Here is a 21436-nt window from a genome sequence, read left to right as displayed (position 1 = left end):
TTTTAATGTCACGTTTTATGGTTTTGAAGACGATGCTTTGCAGGTCTCCATCTCATTAATGCCCTTATTCAGAGTGATGATCTAAGCAAAAGGATTAATAATAGAATTTAACATTGCTGCTTTTGATTTGAGAATTTCATGAAGACTGGTGTCAAATTAAAATACTTAGTGTTTTGTGTGTCGCTCTTTGTAGTCTCAACTCTTTTTGTGACAAGTGACATTAATTTTCGTACCATTCTGGAAGAAAGAAATCTATTCTCTATTTCTAATTGCTGCTGGTTAGGAATGTGATATGTGTGTAATGCAGGATAGATTGATTAGAGTCATTATGACATGAAATGAAAATGTCAGACCACAAAAATAAGCAATAGAGTTGTTGCATTTTTTATTACACTTTTGCCTTGGGTTTTGCATAATTGAAAAAGTATCATACACACAAAAAATAACCTTGCCATGAAAAACAGAATATCACAGAAGAAAAAAGCCCTCTGAATTACTGGTATAAAGTGAGTCCCAGGAGACTGAGTATGATTTGTCTGAAAAATAGCATGCAAAGAAATATGGGGGGCGGGGAGTGTGGAGTAGAAGAAACATGTATTCTGGTTTAGAATCACAAGGAGACTGGGCTGCATCTTTTTACAAACACGAGATTCTTCTCAGGCCTGTGGCAGAAGCAACGGAAACATTTCCAAACAGATCCTAGTGATGCCATGCCTGGAAGATGGGGAAGGAAAAAAATATTCTTATTAGTGTGTTATTTTCTTTAAATAAGCTTCAGAGCCTTCTTATAAGAATAGATGCCTTGCTTTAATAATTTAAAACTTTTGCAAGACTAGGATCTGATGTCCAGACCCTTCTCTCTTTACCTTACTGCGGAAGCACCATCAGTAGCACTATTAGTCCTGAATCCTTCTGTGCTGGTGAGAATCCAAGTACTATTTTTGCAAAATGGCACATTCAATGGCTTTCCCTGCCAGCCTCCCCTTTCCTTCCTCCACAGACTCCATCTCTGGATTTGTGCCCCAGGGGGTTTTGGAGCCAGGGGAGCTGGGACGTGTCCTCTCCATGGGACGCTCCTCTGAGCCTGGGACTTTCTGGTGGGAAAACAGAGCGGAGGAGAAGTACAGGGTCCTGTGCTGTTCCAAGTGACTTTATCACAAACTTGTAAAAGCTGGGGGATGGAAAACACGCTTGGGCAGAGCAAGGCTGGAGGGAATCGTGCTCTCTGGGAACAGTGGCCTCTTTGGTACGGCAGTGGGAGGGTAGAGCTGCTGCCCCTCAGTGCCTGTCATGGGGAGAATGGCCTCGATGAGAGCCTTGCAGATTTTCTCATGACCTCTGTGGTCTCCACCAGATGTGCTAAAAATATCTCCTGCAATGGAGATCTGTTGAACAGATTTTTTATTTCTTCTATGTTTGACTCTTGCTCTAAAATAAAATCATTAATCCCACCTGTTTATGTCTTCTGCTGTCTGTGCATTAGCAAAGACTCAGCTCTGATTCACATAGGAAAGAGCCAGTCAGTTTGATGTCTATATATTTGTTAGCATTAAAGGCCAAGATGTGGAGCTTAAAACAAGATGAACAACTGGGTTTGAACCACATCTTGTTTTGGACTGAGATCAAGAATAAAACCTTTTGACGCAAAACCCTCCAAGGAAGGAGGAGGTGTCGGGGCAGGTAGGTGAGCTACAGCTCGCCCTGGGGCAGGGTCGGGCTGAACGGCCTCTTGGAAGTTCCTTCCAGCCCAGTTTTCTGTGCTTCTGTAAAAATGAGATTACAATGGTTGTTAGCTGTGCAAATTGCTGGAGATAAATTGCTTTCATCAGGTTGTGAGTGTTTTATGGCTGTTTTCATCGCTTTAGTTGATGCGGTCTTGCAGGAGAAGCATTAGAGGTGCATTCATGCAGGTCTCCAGCAGCACCGTGTTGCATACCAAGGTTAACTGAGGCCATTGCCCTTGCCAGCGCTTCTGCATGTGCAGCCCCATGGAGAACTGTAATATCAATAATTGTACATGTTCCTTGAGTGAGTCAGATAAGCTGAGGAAGATTAATTGATTTCAGTAGACTGGCCCCAGCTTGTGCCAGATGAGAGTCTAACCTGATGCTATTTATAGTATCATTTCATCTGATTGTGTAATATCAGTGTAAAAATTTGTAATGTCTCAAATGCACGGGGCTGAGTCTCCAAGTATACATGTAATTTCTGAGCTCCTCGATTCTTGATACCCAACTTGACCTGCATATAAAGTGGCCTTGATTTAAGACTGCATATACTTAGGTATTAAAAACCAACCAAACGAAAAAACCCACACAGACAAACAACAACAAACAAACAACCCCCCTGCAAACTCCATGATCCCTCCCCACCCCTAAAAACCTTTGGGGAAAAAAAAAGAAGAAACAGCAACAACAACCACCCCCAGATCCAGACTGCAAGAATATTGGGTTGAGCAGCTGGAAACAGAGTATTCTAAAACACCGTCTTCAACTTTTCTACCTATTTAATACTGGGAACTATCTCTTCCAATATATTTTTAAACAAGTGCTCAGGGAACACCAGTGAAAATGTTTCAAGTATTTCCTTACAGACCTATTTTCCTAGAATTTATTCTGAAACTCATCTTTGTTGAAAAACATCTCTGGGCCGGATTTATCCCTGGAGTAATTTTTCTTGATTTTTAATAGCATTGCAGGAAGTGTGAATTTCACTTGTGTATTAATTTATAACCCAGGAAACATGTACAGCTACAGTACATCTTTGCCCAGGGTATGGTACACAAGGGGAAAACATGCATGATTCTATCAGTACTTTGTTAATTTAATTATAACAACAGATGCAGCATTTAATCTATTTGACTTTTGTTATTGAGTTACTAAATCTTACTCAAAGAATATTTTTATTTTCCCCAGCTACAGCACTGAGTGAAAAGCCTCACAGCTTCTTGAAATGTTAAGCAGCTTTGCCACTTCCTCTCTCTCTGCATCAATAATCTAATATTTTTGCTGATAGCACTTTGTTTTGCAACTGGGAGATGTAAATCCGTCTGCCTTTCTGCTTGTGCCAACACCTATTTCCTCCTGTGTTCGCAGAAAGAAAAATGCCACAAAAGAGACCATCTTCCTCATTTCTTCTTCTTCTTTTTTTTCTCCTCTTCCCCCCCCTCCCTTTTTAGGCCAGAACATGCTCAAAGTTAATTTAAATACAGAGCTCTCTTGGAGCCGCGGTTTAGGCACATTTATGTTCAGTGGCATTTGGTATGTGTTTAAGAAAGTGCTTCCATTAAAGGCATTTCTCAAATTGGAAACCAGAGTAGTAAACTATTAAGTGCTACTTGTGTTTGGTGGCCTGGAAATAACAGAAGTTTTTCCACTGGTATTTCCAGTGGTGCAGTTTATATTGCCTTCAAACAGAAATCGGTGCCTCTTGCTCAAGCAGGATGCGCAGAAATGAGATGTTTCCAGCTGTGCAAGCTGAGAATGGTGGTGGTACGTGGCCACATCTGTGGCCAGGGAGAGCAGGAATTCTGCTCGCGGGCTTCGGTTGATCACCTTCAAAAACATGTTTATCCCATCCCAAAATAACTGTGATCATGGAGTCACAGAAGGGTTTGGGTTGGAAGGAACCTTTAAAGTTCATCTAGTCCAGCCCCGGTGCTGTGAGCAGCGATGTCTTTCACTAGACCAGGTTGCTCAAAGCCCAGTCCAGCCTGACTTGAAACACTTCTAATGATAAGGCAGACACAATTTCTCTGAGCAGCCCAAACCAGTGTTGCAGTGCTTCAATTGTAAAACATTTCTTCCTTACATCCAATCTAAACCTACCCATCCAATCTAAACCTACCCTCTTTCAGTTCAAAACCTTTGACGCTTGTCATGTTGTTACTACAGACCCTGGTAAAAAGTCTTTGTCCATCCTTTAAGTATTGAAAGGTCTCACCGGAACCTTCTCTTCTCCAGGCTGAACAACCCCAACTCTCTCAGCCTGTCCTCATAGGAGATGTCTTCAATCCCTCTGATCATTTTTGTGGTCTTCCTCTGGACCTGCTCTAACAAGTCATTTCCTGAAGGTGCTGTTCTCTTTTTCTCTGCAGAAGAAGTCAAGATTGGCTTAGACCAACCCAAAGGACCAGCTTAGCTTGGGTACGTGGCTTTTAGATGTCACTGTTTGATGAAGTGGACTTGTCCTACTTAGTGACTCTTTGTGTTGCACTCCTGCCTTGTTCCCAGTGTTAAATGGCCACTTCCAAGCCAGGAGCTGAGTCTGGCCAAGTTTGGGTGCTTGTGGGGAAGGGGGGAGGGATGTGCATCCTCTGAGCAGTCGGTACTGGGGATCCGCTGGGCTCTGTAGTGAGTTGAACACTGGTGGTGTTGCACTGGCCTCTGGCATTCTACATACAGGAGTAAAAACAGTTTTTACTATACAGCATTTACTACGTAGTAAGTTCATGTGGTGATGGATAAGAAGTTCTGGCTCATTGGATTTCAGATGAAGATGACTCAGATGTATTAGACTTGGTGACCCTGCTCTCTGTTCTTTTGAACAGTTTGGCTTCCAGGTGTGAAAGCCCTTTTCTGTCTCCAATTTTCCCAATCATTGGGACTTTCCCCAGTTGCACAGTGGTTTAGTCACCTTCCTGCATGGGGAGGAAGGGGATTTTTTTCAACCGTATGTAGCAGGTAGAAGGAATTCTTCTTCAGTTTCCCTCACACCGTAGATCACAGGAGCACATTGCTCTGGATCGTTAGGTGACTGCTTTAGACCGGTGACGTTAATGGCACTTGCAGTCATTTTGTTATCTAGATAATTAATCCACAAGGTATTGCACACAATGCAGTGAATAATACAGGAAATGATTAAACTGAGTATTTTCCATGGTTTTACATGATATAGTACGTGAAGGGAAGTAACTGGCATACTGGAGATACTACACAAAGCAGTCACAGGTTTGATTTGTTCAGTATTACTGCAGTTTATGAAATTTAGGCTGGAATTTCTAATGGTTTTGATTTTTGAAAAGACCTTTCCCACTGCTATTAAAAAGCAATTTGGGAGTTTAGGCTCCCTGGACTTCTCATAACGCCAGTGTGGGAAGGCAAGTGTCTCTGGGAGCTGCTTGAGAGAGATGATGTTTGACATTAAGTGTTCAGCATAGCTGCTTTGATTTGTCCCCTGAATAACCACGCTAATGCTATAAGAAGCTTGCTTTCCTATTTTAGCTACAGAAGTCAAAGGCCTAAAGGTAGGTGACATGAATGCTTCTATAAATATGTATGTTTTAATCAAACTATTGTTTATAATTAGATAAAAATCATAATGGTATAAACAAGGGCTAGAGTGGGATACGTGAAAAGTCTTAAGCGACACAGAGAAAAGTGGTTGATGTCTTCAGCTTATAGCTGAGGTCTGGAGTGAGATTAATAGAAGGTGTTTACAGCTGAACTATATGGATTCATCTGATGTAAAGAAGGGGAGAACGAGATGTGAGAATTGGGATGAAAGTCTTGTTGGCTCGGTCTCCCATGTATCTGCCATACTCATTTAACATACTGTCCCTTCCTGCATCTCATGTTGCCTGTTGAAGTCATGCAGCTGTCCCCTGGGAGTTTTTTTGAAAGGGATATTTAAAAGACACATTCAGAGGTTTTCTCTAAAATGGATGTCAGCACCCTCTAGCAATAGAAATACCCCCCAGGGGAGATTAAAGAACTCCGAAATTGTGCAGAAATCTCTTTTCCCTGCTAAGAACCTGTGCTGTAGCCTCTAAAAACTTTTCCATTTTGACTCTACTGGAAAGAACTAACAAATTTGTTAATCTCCCTGCTGGTGAGAGTGGTACTTCTGATGGTGGACAGGCACATTTGCTCGCGCTCTAGTAAACCCACTGCTGCTGACTTGCAAAGTTCATCCATTGACTCCAAACTCTTAATGATCTTATTGTCATTTTTTTAAATTACTGTGTGAATTTAACTAAACATTGTTTTCCTGGAAGCACCAGGTTTTCAATGGTAGTAAATGTTTATGTTGAATAGGAGCCATAGGAAAACACTGAGCACAGTAGGATGCAGATCAGAATTAATTTGCAGACATACACTTCCTGAATCAAAATCTGCACCCCCGTACAAACACAAAGACTTACTCTTTGTTCCGCCGGGCCCTGAGGTGTGTGTTTAATTAGGTGTGTTTGTGAGGGGGAAGTTGCTCTTGAAAGAAGGTGTTTAACCTGAAACTGTGGAGTTGTTAGCGATGGTGCCATGTTGGTGGACTCCCACGGAGGTGACTGTCGCCCTGCTCAAAGACACATAATGTCGCATTTCATGCAAATTTGCAGCAAACAGGTTAGAAGTGCTGGCAAGGTGAGCTTTGGGGATGAAGTTAACATCTTTTTTTCCTCTGGAAAATCTAAACTAAGCAGTTACCTAAAACATGAGTGGGATGTGCACCTTCGTGTGAAAGGCAAGATGAAGATCCTGTCTCTCTGGAGGAACACAACATTGAATAAGCACAGTCAAAAGTAAAATTTCCAGAAGTTCTCCTATTTTATAAGCCCCAAAGCCCACTGGCTTCCAGGAAGATGGTAATGGGTTCAAACTGGAACACAAGAAGTTCCACTTAAATTTGAGTGGAAACTTCTTCTCAGTGAGGGTGCCAGACACTGGAACAGGCTGCCCAGGGGGGTTGTGGGGGTCTCCTACTCTGGAGACATTCAAACCCGCCTGGACACCTTCCTGTGTAACCTCATCGGGGTGTTCTGCTCCGGCAGGGGGATTGGACTGGATGATGTTTTGAGGTCCCTTCCAATCCCTGACATTCTGTGATTCTGTGAAGATTTAGGATAAAAGGTGGGGATGGTGATTCAGCCCTCCGTGTAGACTATAGGCTTGTGGAGCATAATGACTCTCTCAAGTGTACGTGGACAGTGAAGTTGCTCAAATTTTGGTTCTAATTGCTGTTTGTAAAATAAATTTATAACTCTATTGCAACTCTAATAATAATGATTGAAATCTTGTCATTTTAGCCGTTTGCAACTCATTCCTCATTGCCTTCATATATCATGAAAGATGAAGGAGCTGGGATTTTGTTTCCTGACAGTGTCCGTAATAGCGATTTTTCTCATTTCCACCTGCACTTCCCAGTCTGATCTTAATTGTTGTTGAGATTCTGAGTTTTCCTACAAGTTGTACTGCTTTATCTGTAGGGTCGAAGTGGTACGATTCTCCGCACTAGCTGATCATGGTTATGCTGGCACAGCTGTTCCCAGCTTGGAATAACTTTGATACTGATACAGACAGACCCGTGTGCTGATTTTCACTAGTCCATTGCACTGACAGAAGCTGCACAATCCCAGCTCACTGTGTCTGTCTTTCCTGGGAGTTTTGCTTCCTTGTAGGGGCTGTTGGCTCCTGTGGGTGCAACATGAGCTGATTGATGCTATAGTTTCTCAAATATGACTGATTTGGGACTGGCTGGAGCAAGCTGTCATCTTCTGGTAAAGATCCTTAAGACAACACCATTCAAACCATGTCCCCATGTTCAAACATTTCCCAGTTGCAGTTTGGTGCCGTGGGTACCCGTGATGCTGCTGCTCTCAGCGGTGCTGGAAAGGTGTGGGTGAGAGAACAAGAAGCTTTCGTGACAGATCTGTGCAGGGGAAGGCCCCTGGGTGAGTTTTAATAGCGTGGTTGCTTTCAGAACCAAATGTGTTTCTAAACTGGAAATGGATCTTGTTGTCTGACAGTAAAAATGCTGCCTTTGTTGTGTTTCTGGGCAGCTTGCATTGGGATCAGTGCTGAAGCGGGTGTGGCAACATCCTCTGTGCAGAAAGGCTGCTGGTTTCAATGTAGTGGGTAGGAATCCTGTGTTTACAACATCCTGTATCTCGATTATATGAAAAAACTGAAGGCTGACTTTTGAACATTCACATTAAAGGGTGACTATTAACATTCTCTTGATGAAATGTGACTTAATGTGGGGGTTGGACTGGATGACCTTTAAAGGTCCCTTCCAACCCGAAGTATTCTATGAACTATAGCAAACATTTGCTGTAATCTTAAACAATAATGTATATGGTAAACTCACATTCACGTAGTGGCTGAAGATGCAGTATTTACACCCTGCTGAGCGCTGTTGAGGAGTACATGCTGTTTTAAAGAGGGCAGATTTTGATAAATGAGTCTCTGTCTTATTACTAACATGCTCGAGAAGAACGTGCTCTGTTCACCAGTGGGATCGGAAAAGCCCTCAGGCTCCCAGCTCTCATTCCAGCTTTGCAATGTGGATCTTCGTTTTATAGTAGTTTCTGAGAACACATTTACTAGTGCGGCTTACAAAAGCATGTGTTTAATGTGTCGTCTTTTGTTGTTGAGATGCTAAATCCATAGACAAAGAACAAAAAGGAAAACACTAGGGACTTTGTTAATAACTTGGGAAGGAAGAAATTCATAAAAATAGGGTTGGGGTGAATTGGGCCTCAGTCCTTGAGGCACAAGACTCATAAATCCCTGGTTCACAACCTGTGTATTATTAACTCTAACATATTTTCTAAATTTTATTCTGTGCATCTGTTAATCCGTAATCTTTTAGCTTATTTTAAACATCATCAATTTCATTTTCTAAACTTCATTCAGCAAATTACTGGTTTGAATTTTGCCTCTTTATTCTAAAACCAGTGTTTATTCCATCATAAAAAAGGGTGCTTAACATGAAATGGCTCCAGAACTTTTGACAGCACACTGCCTATAATAGAACAAAACATAGTGTTTTCGTAATTTATGATGTTTCTTAGTGATCTGCTCATCCAAAAAAAAGTGTGTTTTGCTCTCTCAGCATTTGTTATCCGAAATGTTGTCTTGTGCTGACAACCGCAGCCTGTTCCAGATGATTTTAGGCCTCAGCGACTTGCTCAGCATCACAAATCCAGCTTTTGGCAGAGCTGAGAACAGACTCTCTCTCTTCTGTCACAGCTCAGTTCCTCGGTGTAATTACGGGACAGTTTTCCTGCTGGGTGAACGAGCCTCTGTTGTGACCAAGCCCATTACAACAAACAGGTCCCACTATTATATTTTGATGAATTCCCCTTGCTCAGTAATTTTTTGCAGTTTTAAACCATAATTCTTCAGTGAATCATGGCAAAACATGATTGTCTAATTAAAAAAAAAAAGGAAGAAGCAGATGTTAATTTTCTGCTTTGGCAGTGTGGAGTTCTCCACTACTTGTTAAACAAGCAGGTTGAGAAAGTGACTGTGTGTGAGATGATGGACAGGCTGTGATGGATGTAGGAACTTGAGCAACTTGGGTTGAGTGTTGTGGGAAGTTGGTTTGGTTTATTCAGATTTATGGGACTAGTAACAGGTGAAGAATTTAGAGTAAAAGAAAAGGGCTTCTACCTCCTTTTAGTTTTTAGAAATAGTGCTCACATGCAGAGAACCTTTCCTGTAGTGAGGAATCAAGTATGCCTGAGATGACTACACAAGTACCAACTCCTCTTTCACCCTTGGACACCAAGACAGTTACACAGAATCACAGACTGGTTGGGGTTGGAAGGGACCTCTGGAGATCATCCAGTCCAACCCACCTGCCAAAGCAGGTTCACCAGAGCACATCACACAGCAATGTGTCCAGGTGGGTCTGAATCAGAGAAGGAGACTCCACAACCTCTCTGGGCAGCCTGGTCCAGGGCTCTGGCACCTCAAAGGAAAGAAGTTTCTCCTCATATTCAGATGGAACCTCCTGTGCTTCAGTCTATGCCTGTTGCTCCTCATCCTATCACAGGGCACCACTGAAAAGAGTCTGATCCATCCTCTTGACATCCACCCTTGAGATATTTATAAACATTGATGAGATCCCCTCTCAGCTTCTCTCCTCCAGCTGAACAGCCCCAGCTCTGTCAATCTCTTCTCATAAGAAAGATGCTCCATACCCCTAATTGTCTTTGTAGCTCTGTAGCTCCTCTCCTTCTAATAAGCCCATAACATCTTTGTAGGTAACACAGCCATGGAGAAAACTAGGTATTATTTCAGTGATAGGAGACACGAAAGGCATTGCTCGCTGGGGTGTGATGTGGCATGATGTGTTCACTCCCCCATGTCTGTTTTTAGGAGTGTCTTCTGACCGCGAAACAGAGGTGTGCTTTTTAAAAAACATGGGGGTCATGTAGGCTCGTTGGAATTTTAATTACAATTTTTCTGTATTTTTTATTTTCAAAATGGCCCATTTAACTATTGAAGGAGAGCAGGAAGAGGACCACATAAACACCGCTTGCCTTTTTTTCCTTCCTTCTACAAACATCTGAGACAGTGAGATGATATCCTGCTGGAGACACTGTATGATGACATTTTTAAGGAGCCCTTAACATGCAGTTTATTGCCCTCATATAAAGTTTGTTGGCCTGAAAGTTTCTTTGGTGTCAGGCCCAGCAGGTGCTGAGAGCCCCCGAGTTGCGTGTTCAGCAGAGGAACAAAGAACAGGGCTGGCTTTGCTGTGAAGAGGTACAGCTGGCAATTCGCGGTTATGACTGCCCATCAATAGGTATTCATCGTATTAATTAAGCTGCTGCTGTTAAAAGCGGAGCTAGGGGACAGCTTTTCAGCCTGTAAGCTGAGTCACCTGGGAAAGGGTTTTAATAAGAGGGCTCCACGGCTTGTGAGAAGGGTTTTTTCAAACGCTTTTCTCTTCAAGGCTGACAGCACCCTCTTTCAGAGACACGGCTGCCTGGGTGTCTATCTGCAAGTGACAAATGGCATTTTCTTCTCTGGAAGCTCTGTACAGTGATTTCTTGAACCTTGACTAGCAAGAGCCAAGCTGTGACCTAACTCTGCTTTTGTTCCTCAGCTGCAGGCATCTAACAACAAAAGACTTTCAGCCCCTTTCTTGGCTCTGCGCGAGTCTTGTTTTGCAGCCCTTTGGTTTTTGGGTTCTTTAAGCTTTTTCTTTATTTTTAAGCCTGAAGAGACAAGAATGTGCACATTTTATTTTCTTTTGGGAGACCATAGTGAATAAGCATGTGACTTTTTGGTTTGCAGGTGGTGCTTTTTGACAGTTTGGTGGAGATCCCTGTAGTGCCTCTTAGGACTACTGAGGGTTTTTTTAGCTTTTTCAGCTTAGGTACTTAAGACTTCTTTCAGTTCAAGTTTAAGTCCAGTTCTATTCTGCTTTTGTAGCACATAAAGCAAGTGACCCATCCTCTCAAAAGCCCTCGAGAAGGATGTGAGGAGCGGCGCTGAGCGGTCCTATGAACTCCGGTGGCACGGCCAGTCCCCTTTGTGAGCGCTGCTGAGGAAGGACAGTCTGAGACTTTCCTCCAGGTGGTCTGTTAAGCAGAAAGGTAACAATTGTAGGAAATTCCTTTTCTGCCACCAGCTCACAAGCTCAACAATCAATCCCTTTGTGGAGAGACTGGGATCATCCCTCTAGTTTCTTATTTTTTTCTTTGTTAACTGCTTGGAATTTGTTGAGCAGTTCCTTTCTGGAGGTATTAGGGAGTGGTGGTCTGTTTCTCCCTTCCTGAACTTCAGACCTTTCTAAGAAAACGTCCTAGAAACAGTTTGGTCTCACCATACATGACTTAATTTGTTTTGCCAGAGTCTTATCTAAAATCTCCCCTGTGCACATGCTAAGCTTGCATGACTGCTTTTGGTTTAGCTGCTGATATTCAGGTTCTTCATTCAAGAGGGTCTAAAAGGCCAAAGGCAACTCGTGTGAACAACACTTGAAGATACTGTTAGATGGAGGTATTTTTCTTTAGAAAACAACGCCCTTCCCTTCCATCTGAGAAGCAAGGCAGCTGTGTTACCTTCCGTGTGCAGTGTACTGACTGATACCAAGCCCTGCCCTGGTGTCAGAGCTTCCTGATTTAGGTGGTTGTAGTAGCTGCTGATTGTAGCTGCTCCTAGAGAACATGTAAAAAGTCACCAGCTTTGACAGATAGGACCTGGTGCCAGCTTTTTTTCCGATTTTATTTTCCATTAATTCCTGTTTTCACATTTCTTCCATCAAACCATGAGAAGATGATGTTCCGCTAAATACCCTATACCATGTCATGTTCTTTGCAGGGCTCCTGTTGATCACTGTTGCAGTTGAAAAGCCTCATGTCTACCAGGCTTGGCTGTCCTAAAGCCATCTGGTGTATGCCCGGCCTCCTGCAGCACACATTTCCAGGAGGTTTGTTCTGGCTGGTGTCCATTCTTACACCCACTTGTTCCTTTTAAACCCATTAGGGTTCAGGTTAAGGTCATGAGTAGGGTATGGAACAGCCTTCTCTTCAATTTCTTGCCCCACCTTTGATGAAGATCAGATCATCTTTACTGGTCTCTTTGTTTTTACCTTTTCCTTCCTTGCCTTTGTAGTTGTGTCTTTTTCACCTGAGTTGCAGTGAGGATCCACGTACCTAAAATACAGCTGCAAGTAATTGCAACAGGTCTGGGCAAGGAAGGGTGGCTCTTTGTGGACACTATGCAGGCTGGAATGGGGATTTAGTTGCCTGAGCCAAGACTAACTCTTGAGGTGAAGGTTTTATTTGTTTCCTGTGAGTAAGCTGGGAGTGTGTTAGCGTGGAGCTTTTGTTTCCTTTTCTCCGTTTCTAAGAAAAGATAATCCTTGCATTAAGAAATCACAGTAGAGGTTGGGTCCTTGCTCTGAACCATTTGCCACCAAAGCAAGCAGAATAAAGCAATCTCTACTAGTGATTTTTTTTGTCTGTCTTTTTTTCCTTCCTAGGAAAGGGATTTCTTCTAGAAAACAAAGGGAACTTGAGTTGACTTGGCAGGTAATTGGTACAGATCTGCTCAGTCTGAAGAAGTGCTTAACTTTTACATAACTACCTATGAATGTATTTAGGGAGCTGGCAAGCTGCAGTGGTCTGTGTGTTTTTCATTATGTCACTGCTTTTAAATTTAAAATGGGCTTCTTTCATGGGTGGTAGAACTCCTTTTGGGTTGTCATTCAGAAACACCCCCGATGAGAGTGGGGAGGTGTGACATGCAGCAGGTCGAGATGTATGCTAACCCCAGGCAGGACACTGGTGTGCCCTGGGGAACAGCATGTGGCACCAAGGAACATCTGGAGGTTCACCAAGGAACATCTGGAGGTTCACCAGCCCTGTACACCCCGACTGGCAATGCTCTGAGATTGGGTAACTTATGCAGCGTGAGAAATACTTAGCTCACTTGGTCTCTTTTTTGCTACTGAATGCATAATTACATGATTAATGCAGAGATTTTAATCTTCAGCCCCCCTTGCAAACACTCAATGATTGCATTTAGAGATTTATAGATTTGTAAAATTAGAAGGGTTAATTATGATCCTGTCAATTGGTCTCTCAGTGTAATTGACCCATTTCTGATTTGCTATCACAAATCTTTTAGTAAATTAGCATTTTATTCCCCTTGCTTTGAAAGTGTGTGCCTTATTTTAGGAATTTTTTTCCTAGCCCCCATCTTTAGTCACTGAAACTTCTCAAACTATTGTTGGGCTTGTTGTTTATAAGACAACAGGACTGGTCTTAATCTTCACTTTTAAAAAAGCAAATGGACTGAGCTTTTATTACAGTGTCAATATAGGGCATGTTCTCAAGTTATTCAATGTTGTTTCTCTTCCATTTGCCTTTTAACATCCTATTTTCTTTATAAATAAGAAAACTCTGTTTGCCATGACAATCATGTTTACAGGGGTACCAAGTAACCTGCCTCTTCTATTGCTCCAGAATTTTGTCGCTTATATCAAAGGTCATTTTACTTTTTTGGCTTATATCTGGCGTAGCCTTCTGTCTGGTTAAATATTTACCAGGATCCTCCATCGTCATCCTCATCATCCAGAAGGGTGTTTCTGTTCAGGGAGTCTTACCTACACTCTTGTGTTTCTGGATCTTGCTTGGCCTCACTGGGACACACGTTACTTTCTCACCTTGCTCACCAGATCTTAGTGAACAAAATACAGAACAAGTGCAGAAACAACCACCATCCATGTGTTTCCATCTTCCGTTGAAGAGTCTCGGTGAAGTCTTCTGAACTGGAGTTTTAAGAGTGCTCAAGATTCACCAATCTCATTTTAACCACCTCAAATCACATGGCTTGAAATGGTTTTACTCCGAATTAATCAGAGGCTGCTGCCTGCTCCAGGTTTCCCCTGTTCCCTGAGAAACACACCTCTTTAGTGTTGAACTTTTTATATTTGAGGAATTACTATCCTCTGAAGCTGACATTTCAGAAATAGTATGACTTACAAGTAAGACCTTAAATGGCGTGACCTTTAGTTTGTTTGCTCTTCAAGTTTGGCGGTTTTGTATATAAACATGGATTTGGGTCAGTCTTCCCCCTTACCCCGCTCCTTTTTCCTGCTGGGTTCCTGTCTGCAGGATGTCCTTTACCACTGGGTGACACTGTTTGATAGTTCTTAACGTTTGCAACAGTGAAGCCCTGAATAAACCATTCTCTTAGGCTTCTGATTTTGAATCAAGGCTTGGTTTTCATTAAAAAATCCCATATTTTCGTTCAACCAAATGTGCCCCGATTTTTAATTAAGTGGTCCAGACTGACTGGTCTAGAACACTGATGATGTCCTATAGCTGCATGGGTTATAAACTGATCTTACTTTTCTAATCATAAAATCTCTTTAAAACATGTATAATTTCAGACTCACATACGGATCACTGTTGACCCATGTGTAAATAAATTGCTGCTTACCTTTTGGGATTAATTTGGTTGCAAACTGTGCTGTGGAGTGCGTTTCCTAGGAGGAATAATTTCGATGATCTTCTGAAAATCATGTTTACTGTGGTGTAATAATTACTTGTGTAGTGTATTGGTGGAAGCCAGATATATATTCAGTTCTGTGCATTTGCTAGTCATGATTTATTCCTTTCAAATGAATGACATCAGAGGAGATGGAGGGGAGGGGGTGTGTGAATGACGTGCTGTTGTTCTGCCAGAAGAAAGCAATGTAATTTCTATGGGCGTTTTTGGTTAGAGGTATCCAGAACACCGGGTCTTCCTCTTGCCATCAGAATGGTTTTCTGCATCCCCAGCCCTCTCTAGGGATTTCAGTAATCACAAGGACCTGAGCAAAATGAGTATGAAGAATATAAAATCCTTAATGAACATGCAGGATTTTTGGGGAAGAGAAGTGATGTAAGATGCATAGTCTGCTTTATTTGCCACTAATCTTAGACTGGAACTGTGATGTTACAGTGGGTTAAGCATAGACCAGGATTTAGGGAGGATGGTCGCTATTTGCAGTGTGTAAGTCTTCGTGCTGTGTCTTTCTGTCTTCTCTGCCTGTATTAAAAATTAGATGCTAGGGAATGTGTTGCAGGGAAAGTCTATATCTAAGTTTTGCCCGTGTCTGACAAAAAGGGGATCCAGTCTCTGTCTGTGGTGGTGAACAAAGGTCTCATCTCCTGCTTTTCTCCTGATGCTCTTATAGCCTCCCTTGCATGGAGACCTCTTGCAGTAGGAGTGGAAAGGCACATTCTTTCCTCTCTGTTCTTCCACCTCTAATTACACAGCTTCATTGATACCTCTGCAGCATTTTAACTGAGCAAGAGAATAAATGCAACTATTTAGAGAGAAGAAATGCCACTATTTAGACCTGGTACTTTCAGCCAGCAGCAGAGAGCTTCATCACAGATTTTGCAACCTGAGGGAAAATGAAGTTCCTGTTCACGGGGCCTGGTAATTTCAGCAGAAGGTGAGACTGTTCTCAAAGCTCCTTGTGTCTTTCTTGTCCAAGTAGAACAGAGACCAAGAGAGGACCAGCTGTTCTGTTCTCACCAGCATTGCTCTTCAGCCCCCAGCCTCTGAGGGGATCCGGGCTCTTCCCTTAGCACCCAAAACTTGACTGAACTTCAAAGCGCAGAACAGAGACTGCCTGGTGGTGTTTAAATTGAACCAGACCCATAAGCAGCTCTTTGCATCTGAGAGAATTGTAAGAGCGTGGAGCACTGCCCCAAATCTTGCACTCTCTTTAGGTGTCGGTACCAATGCAAACATCTTTATAAGGACCCTCTTTCTCCTGGTTTCTTATTTAGTGGGTGTTTTATCTGTGCTTGTTGACATTACACTTTCTGTAGTACTTAAGGGAAGAAAAGGAGCATTAACTGGATTTCCTGGAGAATTTGAGTGGTTTAGTTCATTTTAACATCCTCTAAAGTGACAACAGGGACAGCTTCAGCAGCCAGCAAGCCCCATATCCTTGACATCGCTGAGATCACTTTGGGCTGCCACGGTCAATGAGTGAACCCTTATTCCTGAGAGAAGCCTATGTGGTCTGTCAGTCTTTAGGCAGCCATGCAATTAATGAAGCTGTTAACTGGTGATACCCAGCGTAAGGAAGGTGCTGTGAGTTAAACAGTTCTGGCATAGCATGGACAGAAGTTTTTCAGTCTTGCTACTTTGTTTTGTCTGCTGGGATCTGAAGATTTTAAAGTGCATGACAAGGAGCAGCGAGATTGGCCTTGCAGAAGCTCATGGTGCTTTCTAAAAGTATTCTCTTGTGTAAGTGAGAGCTGGGGCACACAGGGATGAAAGAGCCTGCCTAAGATCAGTGAGGTAAGGCTGGAGCCAGACACACAACCCAGGTAACTGCCAAAAGGGTCAAAAAGTTCGGTGGTCTTTGTTTTATTTGAAGAATAACAATATAGTAAGTAATCTGGTAATAGGAGGATATTAAATGTGCAATCTGCATGGAACAGTAGATACATACTGCCCTAAATGCATTTGATTTTGAGGCAGGTGAGGACAATCTCCTCTTCTGAAGCAAAACTCCTGTAGCTGGGAAACAGCAGCCTTTTTGAACAAAGCTGGGAGGAATCGCAGCCTCCAGGTCCTCTCCGGTCCCCCCGCTCCCTCCAAAGCTCTCCCGCTGCGTTTTGCCACAATCCAAACCCCGTCATTGCTTCCAGCCACAAAAGACGGTGCGGATAAGAGCCAAACTCCTTAGACAGTGGCTATTTCGAGCACATTGGGTGGGAAGAGTGTTTTCCATTCTGTTTCCAGGGATTCTCGCTTTGAATTAAGGGGTGAATTGTGGGAAGTTATTAATGATATCTATAATCAAGGATTAATCAAGTAAATCTCTCTAGTCAAGTGTCTCTTACTGCACTGAGAGCATGGAGATAAAAATGATAGCGGTGCTGCGCTTTCGTGTGCAAACAGCCCCGAGGTGGTGCCTGCAAAGCACATTCTGCATATTTAAGTAGCTCCTTTGCTTTCCACCCAAACTGGCCGTGCTGGTCTTGTAAGTCTGAGCGGAGACACGCTGAACAATTTATATTCCGATTCCTCTCCAAATCGGAAGAGGGGGAGTAAAAAGCTGTATTTCCTCTCAAAGAATGCCTCTGGGTTACTTGTAGCAAACCGCAAGTCTACGCGGCAGTTTGAAGAGCTAAAAATGTTAAGTCTTAAAAAATAGTGTTTGATGGTTTACAGTACAGCTCAGAACAGATGTTGAAGCTTTTTTGAGAATTAAATCTTATCTTGGGAGGTATTCATTGCTTGAGCTCATGCTTCTGTTGAAGATATTAATTCAATAATTTATTAAGGCAAAAAGGAAATCACGTGAATGTAGCCTTAATGTAACTTTTGGATCCCGGACTAGTCTATTATTTTGATGTTCGTCGGTATTTTTAGGCATTTATTTATTTGCTTTTTAAGGGGCCTCAGCTCTGCCTCTGCTTTCACAGCTGGAAGTAGTTGTGGGAATCATTTGAACGGCGAAAACACCTTATATATGTATAATAATAAAAATATATGGTGTCTCACAGGAATTTTTATATTTGGATTCCATATGTAGAGGGCAATTTCTGGTATGAGGAATACCAGATAGAAAATAAATGCAATTCCCTGCATACCTTATAAACCTGGGGCTTTTTTGGCATGAACTTCGGTCTGTTGTGGAAGCCGTGAGAGCCCCAATGAAGCAAAAGCTCTGGCAGCTGCTGAACCTTGAACCTGATTTTAAGATCTGCCTTGAATCTGCTAAAAACACCGGTGCCTGTCTGCAGTTCTCTTTGCACATGTCTTTCCAGTGTTAATACCATGAAGGGACTTCTGCTGAAAAATCCCTCTATAGGTAGAATAAAAAATAAATAACATTGGAAGCAAACACATCTCCTCCAAATGTAGCTTGGGTGCTTCTCACACCCTCTGGTTCAGTTGTATCTGTTCAGTGTGATCAATTTGAAGGGTCTCTTCTCCATGAATTTACTTGTGCTCCAGAGAAGATAAATGAGGGAATTGCAGGTATGTGACCGCTTGGCCTTGGCTCTCCAAGAGTGAGAGTACCAGTATGGTACTGCTTTATTGCTCTAAGAGTGTCTTTGTATCTGAAAACTAATATTAAACTTCTGTCTGGGTGGATACTTGAAGTTATTTTTATATAGAGACCTCGTTTAGTGGAAAATTTAAATTGCTTTGGCATTCTGTTTAAGGAGTTAAAATTCCTCTTCCGTGCCGGATCCCCGGTTTGTTCTTTCTGGATGAAAATCCATGTGTAGGTGAGAAGTCATGGACAAAATCTGAGTGTTGCTCAGGTAGCACAAGGTAGGGTAGATGAATGCTTTTGTGCTGCTTGTGCAGCAGCAGCTGATTCAACAAATGCACTGGGGGAGCACCTGCCAAATTAGTGCCTGTGTTAAACCTGAGCCAAGCTTAGCTAAAACATCCCCCAAATCCTTTGTTTTGGAGCAAGGTAACAGGGAAACACAGAAATTAATTGTGTATTCGTAGTGATCATGTAATAGTAGATGGTTATAAAGAGCCTCTTAGATGCTCTTAAAGCAGCACATTCCTGCTAAGTGATTATTTGGATTATTCATGTCCTGCCGTTGCACCTAGTGATGATATGAAAGCAGCTTTATGGTTGTGACTTCCGTGCTGATGAGCACTAGAGACTTGTGGAATTATTTAATTGTTATTGCTTGAACATTGATTGAACTTTGTTTAAAGATTTTTAAGGTATTTTGTCATTGCGCCTGACTGGTTTATTGGATTGAGTCTGAATCTCAGAATAAAGCTCTGGGGCTGCACTGCCCGCTCTGATCCTGCCCTCCGTTACCTGGCGATTCGTTTGTGCCTCAGTTTCCTTTTTCCGTGAAACTCGCTGGTACTTTTGTAAATGTTGCTTTGAAAGGGCGTGGGTAGAAATCACACCACCTTAATTTATTGTTGGTGTCTAATATTACACGGTGACTCTGCAGGACTGGGTTGGTGGCCTCGAGCCAAGACTGAGGTTTGCAAAGGGTGTGAGAGGATTCACCGAGTGGGAACCGGGTGCCCTGTTTTGCTTGCTCCGGTTGGAAATCCTGCCTGAAATCACTTACAGCTTAATCACACACAGAAAGCGTCTGCAGTTCCCAGGGGAGTTTTATTCATTCAAGTTTGCTGCTAGTGGAGTTTGTGTTACACTAGGTAACCACAGTTCCTGACCTCTGAGTTGAATACATGTTTTTAAAAACAGAGATGGGACAGAAGAAGATTAAATAGACTTCATTTTAAGGGCTTGCCAAAGGCAAATCTACGTGCTGCAAATTATTACGTCAAACTTGCTGAGAAATTATTGAATCAAATTGTTTTTTCAGGGGCTTGTGTTAGAAAAATAGTACATTGTTTATGACAGACAGTTGTAGGGTAATTCTGAGTTTTTCTTCACCCTAGCAAACACAAGACTTGTCTTGAGAGAAGCAGCAGGTTATTTTTGGATGTACTTTAATGGAGAGCTGTCTGTGATAAAACCTTGTAGAAGGCTCACAGCCCCATCGATGCAACAGGACTGAGAGAGTGCAGAAAACCAAATATTTACAGAGCAGGTTTATTTTGGGTGAAGGCTGGATATGTAACATTTGAGTTGTTTTTGTTGTGATAAGCGTGATGTGAACGCTGAGAAGGTAGGAATTGTGTCCTTATTAAAAACAAAAACAAAACAACCAAGCTGTAGCTAGTTTGTTAAATATTTATGGTTAGGAGAATAGACTTCCACACACTTTTTAGTAACAGCATGGTGCGACATGGTGCACATTAAGAAGTATGTTGTGTTCTGGATTTTTGAGGGGTTTGGGTTTTTTTTTATATGGCATGCAATTAAACAGTGAGGGAATTGAGATGTAAGTTGAGCAAAGGGCCACCAAGATGGGCTGTGGCCAGGGTGTAGGTGCTGTGGTGGAGGCTGAGGGACCTGGGCTGGCTCAGCCCGAGCAGAGATAGGGCTGGGGGACCTGAGAGCAGCCCCTGTGTCGAGGAGGAACTTACTGAGAGACAGAACCAGGCTCTGCATTGTGGTGCATGGCCAGAGGGCAAGAGGCAATGGGCATGAGTTGAAAGAAGGGGTTTGTACGGGTGTAAGGAAAAACTTCACCATGAAGAGAGATGAGCAGGGTGTCCCGCTCTGCTCTGGGCTGGTGCTGCCTCACCTGCAGCACTGTGTGCAGGTCTGGGCAGCATAGGATAAAAAAAAAAAAGATAAAGAGCTGCTAGAGAGTGTCCAGAAGAGGCTACGAAGCTGGTGAAGTGTTTGGGGAAGAAGACTTATGAGGAGCAGCTAAAGTCACTCGTTTTTTTCAGCCCGAAGAAGAGGAGACTGAGGGGAGACCTCTTGGTGGCTACAGCTTCATCACAAGGGAGGAGGAGGGACAGGTGCTGAGCTCTTCTCTCTGGTGACCAGTGACAGAACCCGAGGGAATGGCAGGAAGATGTGCCGGGGAGGTTCAGGTTGGACATGAGGAAAAGGTTCTTCACCCAGAGGGTGCTGGACACTGGAACAGGCTCCCCAGGGAGGTGTCACGGCCCCAAGCCTGACAGTGTTCAAGAAGAGACTGGACAACACCCTCAGACACATGGTGTGAACTGTGGGGTTGTCCTGTGCAGGGACAGGAGTTGAACTGGGGGTCCTGGTGGACAAGCAGGATGACCATGAGCCAGCACTGTGCCCTTGTGGCCAGGAAGGCCAATGGCATCCTGGGGTGTATTAGAAGGGGGGTGGTCGTAGGTCAGAGAGGTTCTCCTTCACCTCTACTCTGCCATGGTGAGACCACACCTGGAATATTGTGTCCGGTTCTGGGCCCCTCAGTTCCAGAAGGACAGGGAACTGCTGGAGAGAGGCCAGCGCAGGGCAGCAAGGATGCTGAAGGGAGTGGAGCATCTCCCGTGTGAGGAAAGGCTGAGGGAGCTGGGGCTCTTTAGCTTGGAGGAGACTGAGGGGTGATCTCATTAATGTTTTTAAATATGTAAAGGGTGAGTGTCACGAGGATGGAGCCAGGCCCTTCTCGGTGGCAACCAATGGTAGGACATGGGGCAATGGGTTCAAACTGGAACACAGGAAGTTCCATTTAAATTTCAGAAGTTCTTCATGGTGAGGGTAACAGAACATTGGAACAGGCTGCCCAGGGAGGTTGTGGAGTGTCCTCTGGAGACATTCAAAACCTGCCTGGACACATTCCTGTGTAGCC

General features: G+C 43.1%; 1 protein-coding gene across 2 annotated transcripts in view; it reads left to right on the top strand.

Annotated features, from left to right (window-relative positions):
• Positions 1 to 21436, top strand: part of FAM107B (family with sequence similarity 107 member B) — a 63054-nt gene that overhangs the window by 30005 nt on the left and 11613 nt on the right. Inside the window, exon 1 of one of the 2 annotated variants that reach the window (XM_082070099.1) lies at positions 12718 to 12766. The exons of the other annotated variant lie outside the window; for it this stretch is intronic. The gene's annotated coding sequence lies outside the window, so the exon portion shown is untranslated. Of the gene's footprint in view, positions 1 to 12717; positions 12767 to 21436 lie in introns of those variants that run through there. 2 annotated transcript variants of the gene reach the window in all.

Source organism: Streptopelia decaocto, assembly GCF_964273445.1.
Source record: "Streptopelia decaocto genome assembly, chromosome: 1".
Lineage (NCBI taxonomy): Eukaryota > Metazoa > Chordata > Aves > Columbiformes > Columbidae > Streptopelia > Streptopelia decaocto.
Note: the sequence above shows the minus strand (reverse complement) of the source record. Positions and strands in the feature narration are given on the sequence as shown.